General features: G+C 44.5%; 1 long non-coding RNA gene across 1 annotated transcript in view; it reads left to right on the top strand.

Moving 5' to 3' along the window:
- LOC122554358 overlaps positions 1 to 12,600 on the top strand; it is a 66,489-nt gene that overhangs the window by 46,264 nt on the left and 7,625 nt on the right. Inside the window, exon 2 of the long non-coding RNA XR_006312974.1 lies at positions 2,407 to 2,478. This is a non-coding gene — a long non-coding RNA (uncharacterized LOC122554358). The remainder of the gene's footprint in view (positions 1 to 2,406; positions 2,479 to 12,600) is intronic.

Here is a 12,600-nt window from a genome sequence, read left to right as displayed (position 1 = left end):
CTCAGCACTGTCCCCATGACTTGTCCGGACTTGTCCTACCTGCCTATCTCCTTTTCCACCTATCCCCTCCACCCTCTCCTCCCTGACCTATCACCTTCATCCCTCCCCCACTCACCCATTGTACTCGATGCTACTTTCTCCCCACCCCCACCCTCCTCTAGCTTATCTCTCCATGCTCCAGGCTCACTGCCTTTATTCCTGATAAAGGGAGTTTGCCTGAAACGTCGATTTCGAAGCTCCTTGGATGCTGCCTGAACTGCTGTGCTCTTCCAGCACCACTAATTCAGTTACCAGTTCCCATATTCAAAGGACTGAGCAATAAAGGCAAGCATGCCAAGCGTCTTTTTAACCACCCTGTCTATATGTGACACAAACATCAAAGAATTAAGTACCTGAACCCCTAGATCCATCTGTTCTACAACACCATCCATCCCTAAACACACAGCAGCATTTCTCTAATCACCATCTTTGACAGAAGAAGCGCTAACAATGTAATTCCATCAAGCACATCCAAACTACTCCCAGTGAAATAACTCCACGGAAGCTGGTATCCCACTGGATTCCAGATTATGGCTTTCCTTCATTTGAGGATAGTGCAACAGTTTATGGAAATTTATACAATTATTTGCAATTACCAAGGTTGACCTACCTGCAGCCGGTCATTTTAACACAGAGTTCTGCTCGCATGCCCACATATCTGTCCTTGGCATGCTGCAGTGTTCCAGTAAATCACAGCTCAAACTGGAGGAACAACATCTCATCTTCAGACTCAGCACTTTACAATCTTCTGGACTTAATGTTGAGTTTTACACCTTCAAATAGTGAACCAACTCCCATTTCTTCCCTTTCTTTTAGCTTGTTATCATGTCCTCCCCTTCCCCCATTTCTAGTTACTGTCCTTTCAAGTCTAGCAGTTAGATTCACCATTGTTCTGCCATTCTCACATTCCAATCACTTAATCTGAATTATCAACATCTTTTCTCCATCAGTACCCTACATCTACTACACTCGTCTACACCTCTCCCCCAACAATAGCACAGATGCTGTCCCCTCCACATTTGACTTCAGCTCTGATGAAGGGTCATCTAGACTCGAAACTTGCTCTCTCTCCATGAATGCTGTCTGACCTATTTTGCTCTCCAGCATTTGTTGTTATTTGTGGAGGGACCTAAAGTAATAAAGATGAATACCCAATACATTGAGTAACACTTTAAAAATCAAGTTTTTATAAAAGGTAAAGCTCATGATATTGATAGCAAATTATCTCAACAACACAATATATGAGAAAGGTTTGACAATGGTTATGTTGGTGAATTAGTTATTCAGAAGCTTAGAGATTATGAGTTTAAATTCCATTGTGACAGTTAACTGTTTCTATAAAAGTCTCACTGAATCATTAATGTATTACAATGACAGAAACCTAGTGTCCTTACTGAGCTAATCCTAGTCATAGAAGTTCTTCAGAGGCTTCCCCTTAAAGTCAGGTCAGATCCTGGATGACTCCTGAATCAGTGCTCCTAAGGCTCACGATGATGCCTACTCTGCATTCTGGAATCTTGAGAAAGGTAATTTTGAAAGATCTTGCCCATGCCACAAACACCATTGCATGTCTCCTCTGTGCCACCTTGTCCTGCGTACCCAGTCCCATAGATCCTCATACCCTCCATGTCAACTCATGACCCAGGCACAGTATACATCACATATAGAAACAATGAACCATACAGTAAAAATAGCACATTTGAGACCAACCAATTCTACCGAAAGATTTCATATACCTGTCTTCGTTGTGCATGCTTGGCTGAGATCCCAGACACACAAGTAGATTTTCTGAGCACTTTTTTTCTTATTTTGACAGATGGAGAGAACTGTTGACTTTGCTTGATTGCCACAGGAACAAAGGAGTAGGTTATTCAGCCCATCAAATTTGCCCTGCCAGTCAATCCAATTGTGGCTGATTGAATATTTCAATGCCTTTTACATACCCCATCCCCAGAATCCTGGACACCACTGGTAATCAGAAATCTATCAATTATTTCCTTAAACATATTCAAAAAATGAGCTTCTATAGCCCCTGGGGTAGAGAATTCCAAAAGTTCACAATTTGCTGAGAAAAAAAATCTCATTCTGGACTTTTCTTCAGATTGTTCACCAGCTAGACCAACATTTCTTGCCTGATTGGCCAGTTAAGATTTAACCATATTGCTGTGGGTCTGGAGTCCCATATTGGCCAGATCAGTGAAGGATGGCATATTCCTCCTACTCCCTCCCTCTGAGTAGCACCTAAGTGGCATCTACTCTATTTTTAATTTTTTTTCTGGATCTAGAATATTTAGACATCTTGAAATGGTTTCAAAAATTTGTTCTTTCTGCAATTGCTTTTATCAATGTCTTTGTGTTTATTTACAGGAGTTTACGAGGTGGAAGTGGCCTCTGTACTGAGACATGGATAGTCTGTCAGATTGGTACTTCCATATAATTGTTAGAACAACAATTTTCTTTTGCAGAATAATTTGTGAATGGTTGAGCATGCCCCTTTGTTATTATTGGTTTACATGTTTATGATCAAGCTTTTGGTCAATTGGCCAAATATCTCTTTAATAGCTCAATGTCATATTCTGCTCCTGTGAAGTACCTTGAGAAGTTTCACTACTTTAAAGATTTTATAGTTGTTAGTTATTGTTGTTAGATAGTTAAGAAAGGAGCACAATATGCATTTGAGGTTTCCTTTGCAAAGTTATGTTGCCATCAGGTGGTTGGCCTTAAAGCTAGACTTCCTGCTAATTGCTAACTTCCTGTAATGAGCACATTGCTTATCTTGCCTCAATTTCCTGGTTGCCCACATTTTGAGGTTTCAGTAAGCATCGGTCTCCATTTTCTCCCCATTTCAAACACCCCAATCCCCTCTCTTGTGGTCTTGTCCATTTTGATTCCCCTTTGCTCTTTCCCAGTCAGCCCCCTTGTTTGCATTATTCCTCCAATGAACTATCTGAAAGCTGTTGATGATGCTGGGGTGCAAAATTCAGTGTTTTCACTAGCAAATTCTCTGGAGTGCCAGTATGTGTATGCAACTCATGGTTCTAACTTAAATAAGGACCAATATTGAGGCCTTCCAATCATGTCCTGGATGTCAGGTGACTGACAGTAGACAAGACCAGGAAAGAAAAAACTAATCAAAAATATTTTAAACAGCCCTGCAAGTCATAAAAGTGGTGAGCTGTGTCTGGCAGTTAGATGGAATGCACACTCCTTATGACCGCTGAAATGTCTACAAAGGAGACATAAAACACTTCTACAGGCTACAACTGCTCTGCATAATATCCTCCATCACAATTGTGAGTGGTCTCGGTGTGCCAATAGAGCTATCCATTAGTAAGGGTGAAAGAGGAAAATTACTTGAATTTGAACTGATCACTCATTAGAAGTATCCAGTCATTGTGAGGCTGCTATCAACAAACAAGGTTAATTTTGTTGACAAAGGCCTTACCACCACTGAGATGCACTTGGAATGCAATTTCCTCATAATTCAAGCCAGGTTTTTAGAACCTAATAGAATTCAGTTTAAAAAAAATGTCTGACCTTATCCAAGGGAAATGGCTGAGGTTGGAGTGTTAATTTGTGTTAAATTTCATGAATGCGTGCAAAATATGCAGTGCTTTTTTGAATACTTGTAAAAGTATACAAAGACCAAAGTCCTGAAATCCTGAATATTTTAATCTGAAACCTAAATTTGAGGAAATCAACTGCGAAATAGTTGAATGACTTTATTTTTATTTTTATCTTGTAATAATATAGTAATGCTTTTTTTTTAACGATTTCTAATTGCAGTAAACTACCATCAATACAGAGGAGAATTGAAGTTTGCATATATAATCAAATTCTTTGAAGAGGAAACAGATATAGTAGATGAGAGAAATGTATCGAGTCATAGAGATGCATGGAAACAGATCCTTCGGTCCAACACGTCCATGCCGACCGGATATCCCAATCCAATCACATCCCACCTGCCAGCACCAGGCCCATATCTCTCCAAACCCTTCCTATTCACATACCCATCTACCCAGTATCATCATGTACCCCAAATGCCTTTTAAATGTTGTAATTGTACTAGCCTTCACCACTTCTCTGGCAGCTCAGCCCATACACGTATCACCCTCTGCGTGAAAAAGTTGCCCCGTAGGTTTCTTTTATATCTTTCCCCTCTCACCCTAAACCTATGCCCTCTAGTTCTGTACTCCCCCACCCCAGGGAAAAGACTTTGTCTATTTATCCTATCCATGCCCCTCATAATTTTGTAAACCTCTATAAGGTCACCCCTCAGCCCCAGCCTGTTCAGCCTCTCCCTATAGCTCAAATCCTCTAACCCTGGCAACATCCTTGTAAATCTTTTCTGAACCCTTTCAAGTTCCATAACATCTTTCCAATAGGAAGATTGAACATAGCTTTTAGCTGTTAGGATGGGGTCAAAAGTTAATCAATGTGAGATGATGTATTTTGATTAAAACCAAAGAGCAGCAATTGTGCTCTGAATGGAAATAGATTCAAAGGTGTTGGAGAGCAGAAAGATTTGTGAGTTTATGTCCACAGCACACTAAAGGCAGCGAGGGTTTATAAGGATCAAGTGAAAGTTAACGTGGTTATTGGTTTTATCAAAGGCTACAAGATATAAAAGTCAAGGTCAAAATCTTATGGGGTCTGAGTGTCATGGGCTATGCAAGATTTGTGGTAAAATCAGACAAGAAATCTGGTGAGACAGATTTCAACATTTGGAGAACTTTTTTTCACCTTTTATGATTTTGCCAAGTGGTGTATCTCACTAGGCAATGGTGAGTTGCCAATCAAGGGAGAATTGTTGCTTTTTAAATACCTTGTTAATGGCCCAATGCTCCTCATTAATATTCAAGGTAGATAAGCAGGAGGCTGGAAGAACACAGCAAACCAGGCAGCATCAGGAGGTGGAGAAGTCAACGTTTTGGGTCTAACCCTTCTTCAGGACTGGGGTTGGGTGTGGGGAGAACTGCAGATAAAGGAGTTGGTGGGGGCAGGGTGGTGAATTGGGGATAGATGATCACAGGTAGAGGGTACGACCTGGGTGGCGGATGGGAGGAATGAATCTGGTTGGTGGCTAGAAGGAAGCGTTGGTCAGAGGAATGGAGAGGAGGGGGAGGGGCTGGAAAGATAATCGAGGAATGGGAAGGAAGGTTATTTGAAATTGGAGAACTCAATGTTGAGTCCTCTGGGCTGTAGGCTGCCCAGACAGAAGATGAGGTGTGGTTCCTCCAATTTGCAGTATGATTCATTGTGGCAATGGAGGAGGCCAAGGATGGTCATGTCGGAAAGGGAGTGGGAATGGGAAATAAAATGGGCGGTGACTGGAAGGTCAGGTCAGCCCATATGTGCCCAGCTGAGATGCTCGGCAAACCGTTCCCTAAGTTTACGTTTGGTGTCCCTGATGTACAGAAGATTACATTGGGAGCACCGGATAATAAATGAAGTTGGAGGAGAGGCAGGTGAACCTCTGTCTCACCTGGAGGGACTGTTTGGGGCCCTGGATAGAGGTGGGGGATGTGAATGTGCTGTCAGGTTTTGCATCTTTTCCGGTTGCAGGGGAAGTTACCTGGGTGTTCGGGGGTGTTGGTTGGGAGAGAGTGCAAACAAAGGATTGGCGAAGGGAATGGTCCTTGCGGAAGGCAGACAGAGGTGGGGAGGAGAAGGTGTTCCAGGTGGTGGGGTCTAGTTAGAGTTGGTGGAAGTGTTTAAGGATGATGCTTTGAATGCGAAGACGGTGGGGTGGTAGGTGAGGACAAGGAGGACCCTGTCTTTATTGCATTTGGGGGAGAGGCTAGAGCAGTGGAATGGGGAATGGAGGCAATGTGATGGAGGGCTGTCTGGATGACAGAGATAGGAAAAGCATGTTGTTCAAAATAGATGGACATCCGGAATGCTTGGGAGTGGAATGTCTCCTTGTCTAAGCAAATGTGGCAAAGGCAGAAGAATTGGGAGCACAGGATGGAATTTCTGCAGGAAACTAGGTGGGAGGAGGTGTAGAGTCGAGAATGTGGTGCTGGAAAAGCACAGCAGGTCAGGCAGCATCCGAGGAGCAGGAGAGTCGACGTTTCGGGTGGGCCTTTCCAGCGCCACACTCTCGGTCTAATCTCCAACATCTCTGCAGTCCTCACTTTCGCCCGGGAGGAGGTGTAGTCCAGGTAGTTGTGAGAGTCTGTGGGTTATAGTAAACGTCTGTCTGGAGACTGTAGCCGGAGATGGAAATAGAGAAGTCAAGAAAGGAGAGGGAGGTATCCGAGATGGACCAAGTGAATTTGAAGGCGGGGTGGAAATTGTGGACAAAATCAATGAACTGCTCCAGTTCAGCCCAGGTGCAGGACCAATGCAGTCATTGATGTGATGGTGGAAGAGTTGGGACACAGTGCCTGTGTAGGTACTGAAGAGGGAATGTTTGAAGTAGTCGACAAAGAGGCAGGCGTAGCTGGGGTCCACTCGAGTGTCCATGGCCACCCCCTAGATTTGGTGGAAATGGAAGGAGTTAAAGGAAAAGTTACTAAGGATGAAGACGAGTTTGACGAGGCAGAGGAGGGTATTGGTAGAGTCTGTTGAAGAGGAAGAAGCTGAGGACCTGAAGACCATCCTTCTGGGGTATGGATGTATAAACAGCTTACTATCTTAACAGAAGTGCAAAGTAGCTGGATATTAAGAAAACTCAACATAGAACTCAGAGCAGGTTTTTGGTGAATTCAGCTCACCACTTGCTCCAAGGACCTCCAAGTTGCTTAGAACTAACCAGTATCTCAGGGTATAATCCATGGGCACCAGCTATATGCATCCCTCAACTACAGACATTGGCATCATGCATTTGTTAACCCCTCACAGCCAACATGGCACTGGCAAGCTGCTTCGGAAGCAGAGACTTGCATTATAGGGTGCATCACCATCTGACAGTGAATGGCTGCAGTTAGTACAGTTTGCACATATGGACAGACACTCCGCTCACAGACTGGCCCCTCCTATATCTCAGGGCTGCTCACTTGTTCTTTTAGTAATTGCTCATTTAGCACCAACCACATTCTTGTCGAATCCATGTCATCACAGCTTGCAACCGTGTGCTATGTCAATCTCACACTTGCACCATGTGCCAGCAGCTAATGTGGCAGGCACAGTGCACTCACAGCAAGCAAGTAGCCAGGTCTCAAAGTCTGAGGGGAGTAACCTCACTAAAGTCCTTGAAGGTACCCATCAGTTGGATGTTCTGATACAGTAAGTCCAGGGCAGTGGAGGAGGCCAGGAATGGTTATGTTAATCGAGGTGATTCTCAACTGTCTGGCATCCGGTTAGGGTTTTCTTGGTCAGAGGGTTTGTGTCTTTGCAGTCTATGGATGGATGGATGTCAATTATGAAGGGAGGTGACAATATTTTGAAAGTGGATACATTAAAACATGCCTGAGAATTGGGTCACAGAGGAAGGGTGTTTATTCACAGTCGGGAGTGCACTGGTGGAAGATGTCACCTCATATGTCAGGGGCTATGGGGAAAAGTGGCCAAATGCAGACTCATGTAGGGTGACCGAGAGTGGTGCAAAGCTTGTGGGGTTAAGGGGAAGGGCTATCAGGAAGGGGATCGGAATATTTGACGTTTCACTGACACATGGAGCTGGAAGCTGGCAGCAACTAGTGAAGGAGTGCACATTGCTGCCTTCCATTGCGCTGGAAATCAAAAATGCAAAATGGAGAAAGAAATGGCTGTGACCAGACTCCGAAAGGATGGGCTTAGTGTTTTGACCTGTGAAGGAGTGGGCTGCGAGATCTTCCAATGTTAAGACTTTTGTGAGCATTTTATTCAGATCAGTGCACTGTCCATAACAGACCTGTCTGTTCCTTAATCCCTGATGAAGGGCTCCTGCCCAAAACATCAATTTTCCTGCTCCTCGGATGCTGCCTGACCTGCTGTGCTTTTCCAGCACCACTCTAATCTTGACTCTGGTCTCCAGCATCTGCAGTCCTCACTTTCGCCTGCTCCCTAATCCCTGGTCATCTGAATGCATTGCCCTATTTACTGTTCAGCTCTCTGCCCCAAATATTGATGGCCAACTCATTCACACTAACAATTTTGGACACAGAAGCTGGGAAAGAATAGGAATGTTGTAGGATGAGGGCCAAAGTTGAGCAGCTCCTATAGCCCTCAGTATGCCTTGTTCCTCTTGTTTCCAGATGCTGTAGCAGACTCTTACCACAGACATCATGTGTGGTCACGAAGTTATGTTTTATGTTGGAACAATGACATTCGGAGCTATACAGAAAGACATACAACCAGATATGAGGTCAAAACAGAGCTCTTTACCAAAAGAAAGAGTCAAATAATGTACTGTGCATTGTCACCCATGCCACAAAAGTTCGCTCAAAATGATTTCTTCTTCCTTTTCCTGCCACTATGTCTTAGTGTACTCCCTAGTTCTGCAGTGAAGGTGAAGGGAGCCCAATGGCTCTGGAGGTTTGACAGGGCAACCTCAGAGGCACTTGTACAAAAAGTACTGGAAATGTTAGAAACCTTAAACAATCGTTGAGAATCTCAGCAAGTCAGCCAGCATCCATGGAGAGAAGGCAGAGTTCACATTTCAGGTCCAGTGACCCTTCTTCAGAATGGAGCTAACTCTACTTTCTCTCCACAGATGCTGCCAGACCAACTGAGTTTCTTCAGCAATTTCTGTTTTTGGTCTCAACGACACTTGTGTCTGGAGAGGCCAGATATGCTGATTCTCTTCTAGCCAGCTGTAAGTACCCTGCCCTCAGTGAGAGCCTCCAAGAATTGGAGGGGAGTAGCTTGGAGGTGGAAGGCATGGTCACCTCAGGAGTAGCCTGAGTGGAGACCACTGAGGGGGCAATGTGTGGTTCATCCTTTAGCTGAATGTCTCCTCGAATCTCCATATCTCTTTGTGAGGAAGGGCCGCCAGGAGCACTTCCAGTGCCCTCTACTGTTGTCACATTGGATTTAGTCCTGAAGACTAATGGCGGGGGCAGCCAGTGTGCATCAGTTCAACAGATCTTGAGTGAGCTGGGCTTGGTTCTCCACATGACACCAACCTATCCATGGAGGCAGTCAGATGATCGCAAAATCCATTACCATGCTGCAGCTTCTGGGCAATATAGGCCACTGCATCCACAAAGCTGTCTGCTACTCCTGTTGCTCGGGAACAAAGACTAATTTAGAGGGAGTATGTGGAGTATGAGTGTAAGCTTGCAGGGAGCATAGAAAGCTACAATAGGCATAAGAGGGAAAAACATCTGCAGGTTTGCAGATGACACGAAAACTGAGTGGGAGACTGTGCTGTAGGAGGGGACAGAGATACTTCAGGGTGATTTGGACAAATTGAGTGAGTGGGTAAAGGCCTGGCAGCTGCAGTTTAATGTGGTTAAATGTGAGGTTTCCATATTGGTAGCAATAAGAGGAAGGCAGATTATTATCTGAATGGCGATAATGTGGGAAAGTGGGAGGAGCAACAAGACCTAGTGTTCTCGTACACCCGTCAGTGAAAGTAAGCAGGCAGTGAAGAAGGCAGATTGTATGTTGGCTTCCATCTGGTTTGAGTACAGAAGCAGGAATGTCTTGCTGCAATTGTACAGAGCTTCAGTGAGACCACACCTGGAGTACAGTGTAAAGTTTTCCTTATCTGAGGAAGGAATGCAACAAAGATATACCAGACTGATTCCTGGGATAGGAGGACTGCCCTATGAAGAGCGATTGGATTGGTTTGGACTATATTCATTGGAGTTTAGAAGAATGAGGGGGAATCTCATAGAAGCCTATAAAAATCTAAAAGGACTGGACAACGTAAACACAGGAAGTAGGTTCCTGATGACCAAAAGGTCCAGAACCAGGAGTGACAGTTTAAGGATATGGGATAGGCCATTTAGGACTGAGATGAGGAGAACCTGGAGAGTGGGGAGTCTGCCACAGAAAGCAGTTGAGGTCAAAATACTGAATGATTTCAAGAAAGAGCTAGATATAGTTCTTAGGGTTAAAGGGATCAAAGGTTCTCAGGAGAAAGCAGGAGTAGGTGATCAGCCCTGATCATATTGATTTAGGTGATCAGCCCTGATCATATTGAATGGCGGAGAAGGCTCAAAGGGCTACTTAGCAGCCTACTCCTGCTGCTATTTTCAACCTGGCTCCCTGTGCATGTAAACGGAGGCCCTGATTGCCAACTTAGCAGGAGCCTCTGCTACCTGGGGCTGAGAGAGCGTCTTGTGTCCGGCAGTTCTCTGGGTGCCTGCAGACTTTGCTTTTTTTTCTTCTTTGGCCATCTGTAGTGCTGTTGAATTAAGGTGCTCATGGGATTGAGCTCCCAAACCTTGTAAAGTTAAGATTCCCACTGAGGTGTTATGATCTCAGCTAGTGAAGGGTGCAGGAGGCAATCTTACTAATGCTGTGGAGTGGGAGTGTGGGTGGGAGAGAGACAGTGAAGATGTTGGAGGCAACGAGAGGGCAGAGCTCTAAACTTGGTGGGAGGTGGGTGCAATAACAGGTGAGTGTGAGGGCACAGAAAGGAGCGTGGCATTTAACCCATGGAGCAGAGAACACTACTGACCTTCTCTCAGTACTGTTGGCCATTCCTCTGCCCCACGTGCTGACTTCAGACCAGCCTCCTCTGCTGGTCCTCCAAGATGGTGGCCCAGTGGTTAGCACTGCTGCCTCACAGCGCCAGGGACCCGGGTTCAATTCCAGCCTTGGGTGACTGTCTGTGTGGAGTTTGCACATTCTCCCCGTGTCTGCGTGGGTTTCCTCTGGGTGCTCCAGTTTCCTCCCACAGTTGAAAGATGTGCAGGTTAGGTGGATTGACCATGCTAAATTGCCCATAGTGTGAGGTGCATTAGTCAGGGGTAAATGTAGGGAAATGAATCTGGGTGGGTTACTCTTCGGAAGGTCAGTGTGGACTTGTTGGGCCGAAGGGCCTGTTTCCACACTGTAGGGAATCTAATCTAAAAAAAAAATTTCCTCTCCTTTGCATCAGCTCCTTAACCAGGACCCATTTGGAGAATCATGTTGCTATCTTCCTTTTCTCCAATACCTTTGCAAACCTCCTTGACTGAGCAAGGGTGGCTTCAGAAAACCCATGCTCGTCTGGCTACACAGGGACGTTTTAAACATCTTAGAAACACAAGTGAAGCTGATATCCACCGAGGGGCAAGTTGCTCTGGGAACACCATGAGGTAAGATGGGGCTGGATTCAGGGGTGGGCTGCGTAATTAATGAGGCAGGTTTGATATGACATGGGGAGAAAGCTGTCCAGGTCTTGCAGTGAAAACCCCTCCAAAAAAGAACTCACTGTAATTCAGACTTAGCTAAAAACCAGAATGTTTAGCCCCAACAGTAAGTGAATTTATGCAGTATTGTAGTGTTGAGAACTGCTGTTCAGGTCAGTTAGCGTTTGCAGTATGAGAGGCTTTAGGGAAGGTACAAAGAAATTTAGTGTCAGTATAGATTTTTAAAAGTGAAAAAATGCAAATTATTTCATCACAACAGTGCAGATTATGGGCTCATGTAATAGAATTTGTAAGATTATGAAAACTTGGGACAGGGTGAATACAAGACCACCATTAAAGCGCAGTGATGAGAAAGTTTGAAGAACTGACCACAGACATGATTAAATATTCGACATTTGGAATATAGGGAAGGAAATCTCTCTTCCTGCAGAGAGATTTGAGAGACTGTGGAATTCGCTTCTTGGATTTTGTGATTGAGAAGGAACCGACATCAAGATTTTAGATTGGGTTGGTGAAAAAAGAAAATGGGTCTGAAGGGATGTGTTGACCAGGGTTTATAAGGGTGGAGGTTAAACCCACAAACTGCACTTGAAAAGGGGTGTAAAGGTCCTTGAGACAGTGCAGAAAAGGGATGGCGGGGGTGTGGGGTTCTTGGTTACAAAGTTAGGTTGCAAAGGATGTGCAAGTAAAGTAAATTGAGTGGAGATTATATAGAGATGTATGAAGTTATTATGGATTTAGGTAGTTGGACAAGGAAAAGCTGCTAGCGGAACAAGGAAAAAGGGACTCAGCTTTTACAGCTAGGAGTAGAGCGGATCTGTGAGGAGGAACACTTTTTAATGCAGTTGTGGTAAAGACCTGAAATTTGCTGCCAACTACGGTGGTGGTAACAGCAGCAGTCAATGATTTCAAAAGGAAATTGGATGGGTATTTGAAGCAACTAAAACTTTCGGATTATGGGGATCATGCATTGGAGTGAGACTCACTGACTTTCTCAGTGGGAATCTGGCATAGAATCATTGGGCTGATTAGCTCCATTGTGCTGTCACGAATTCTATAAATTAGTGACAGCTAATTCTGTAAATTGATCATCTTATCAAAGTTTGTTGGGCAGAATGGCCTGATTCCCTGGTGTAATTAATACATATGAACTGGAACTAGCCAGGGTAATGTAATGATAATGGATTCGTGGTGCTAGAAGAGCACAGCAGTTCAGGTAGCATCCGAGGTGCAGTAAAAATCGACGTTTTGGGCAAAAGCCCCTCATCAGGAATAAAGGCAGAGAGCCTGAAGCGTGGAGAGATAAGCTAGAGAAGGGTGGGGGTGGGGA

This window comes from Chiloscyllium plagiosum, chromosome 11 (genome assembly GCF_004010195.1).
Source record: "Chiloscyllium plagiosum isolate BGI_BamShark_2017 chromosome 11, ASM401019v2, whole genome shotgun sequence".
NCBI classification, from domain to species: Eukaryota; Metazoa; Chordata; class Chondrichthyes; order Orectolobiformes; family Hemiscylliidae; genus Chiloscyllium; species Chiloscyllium plagiosum.
Note: the sequence above shows the minus strand (reverse complement) of the source record. Positions and strands in the feature narration are given on the sequence as shown.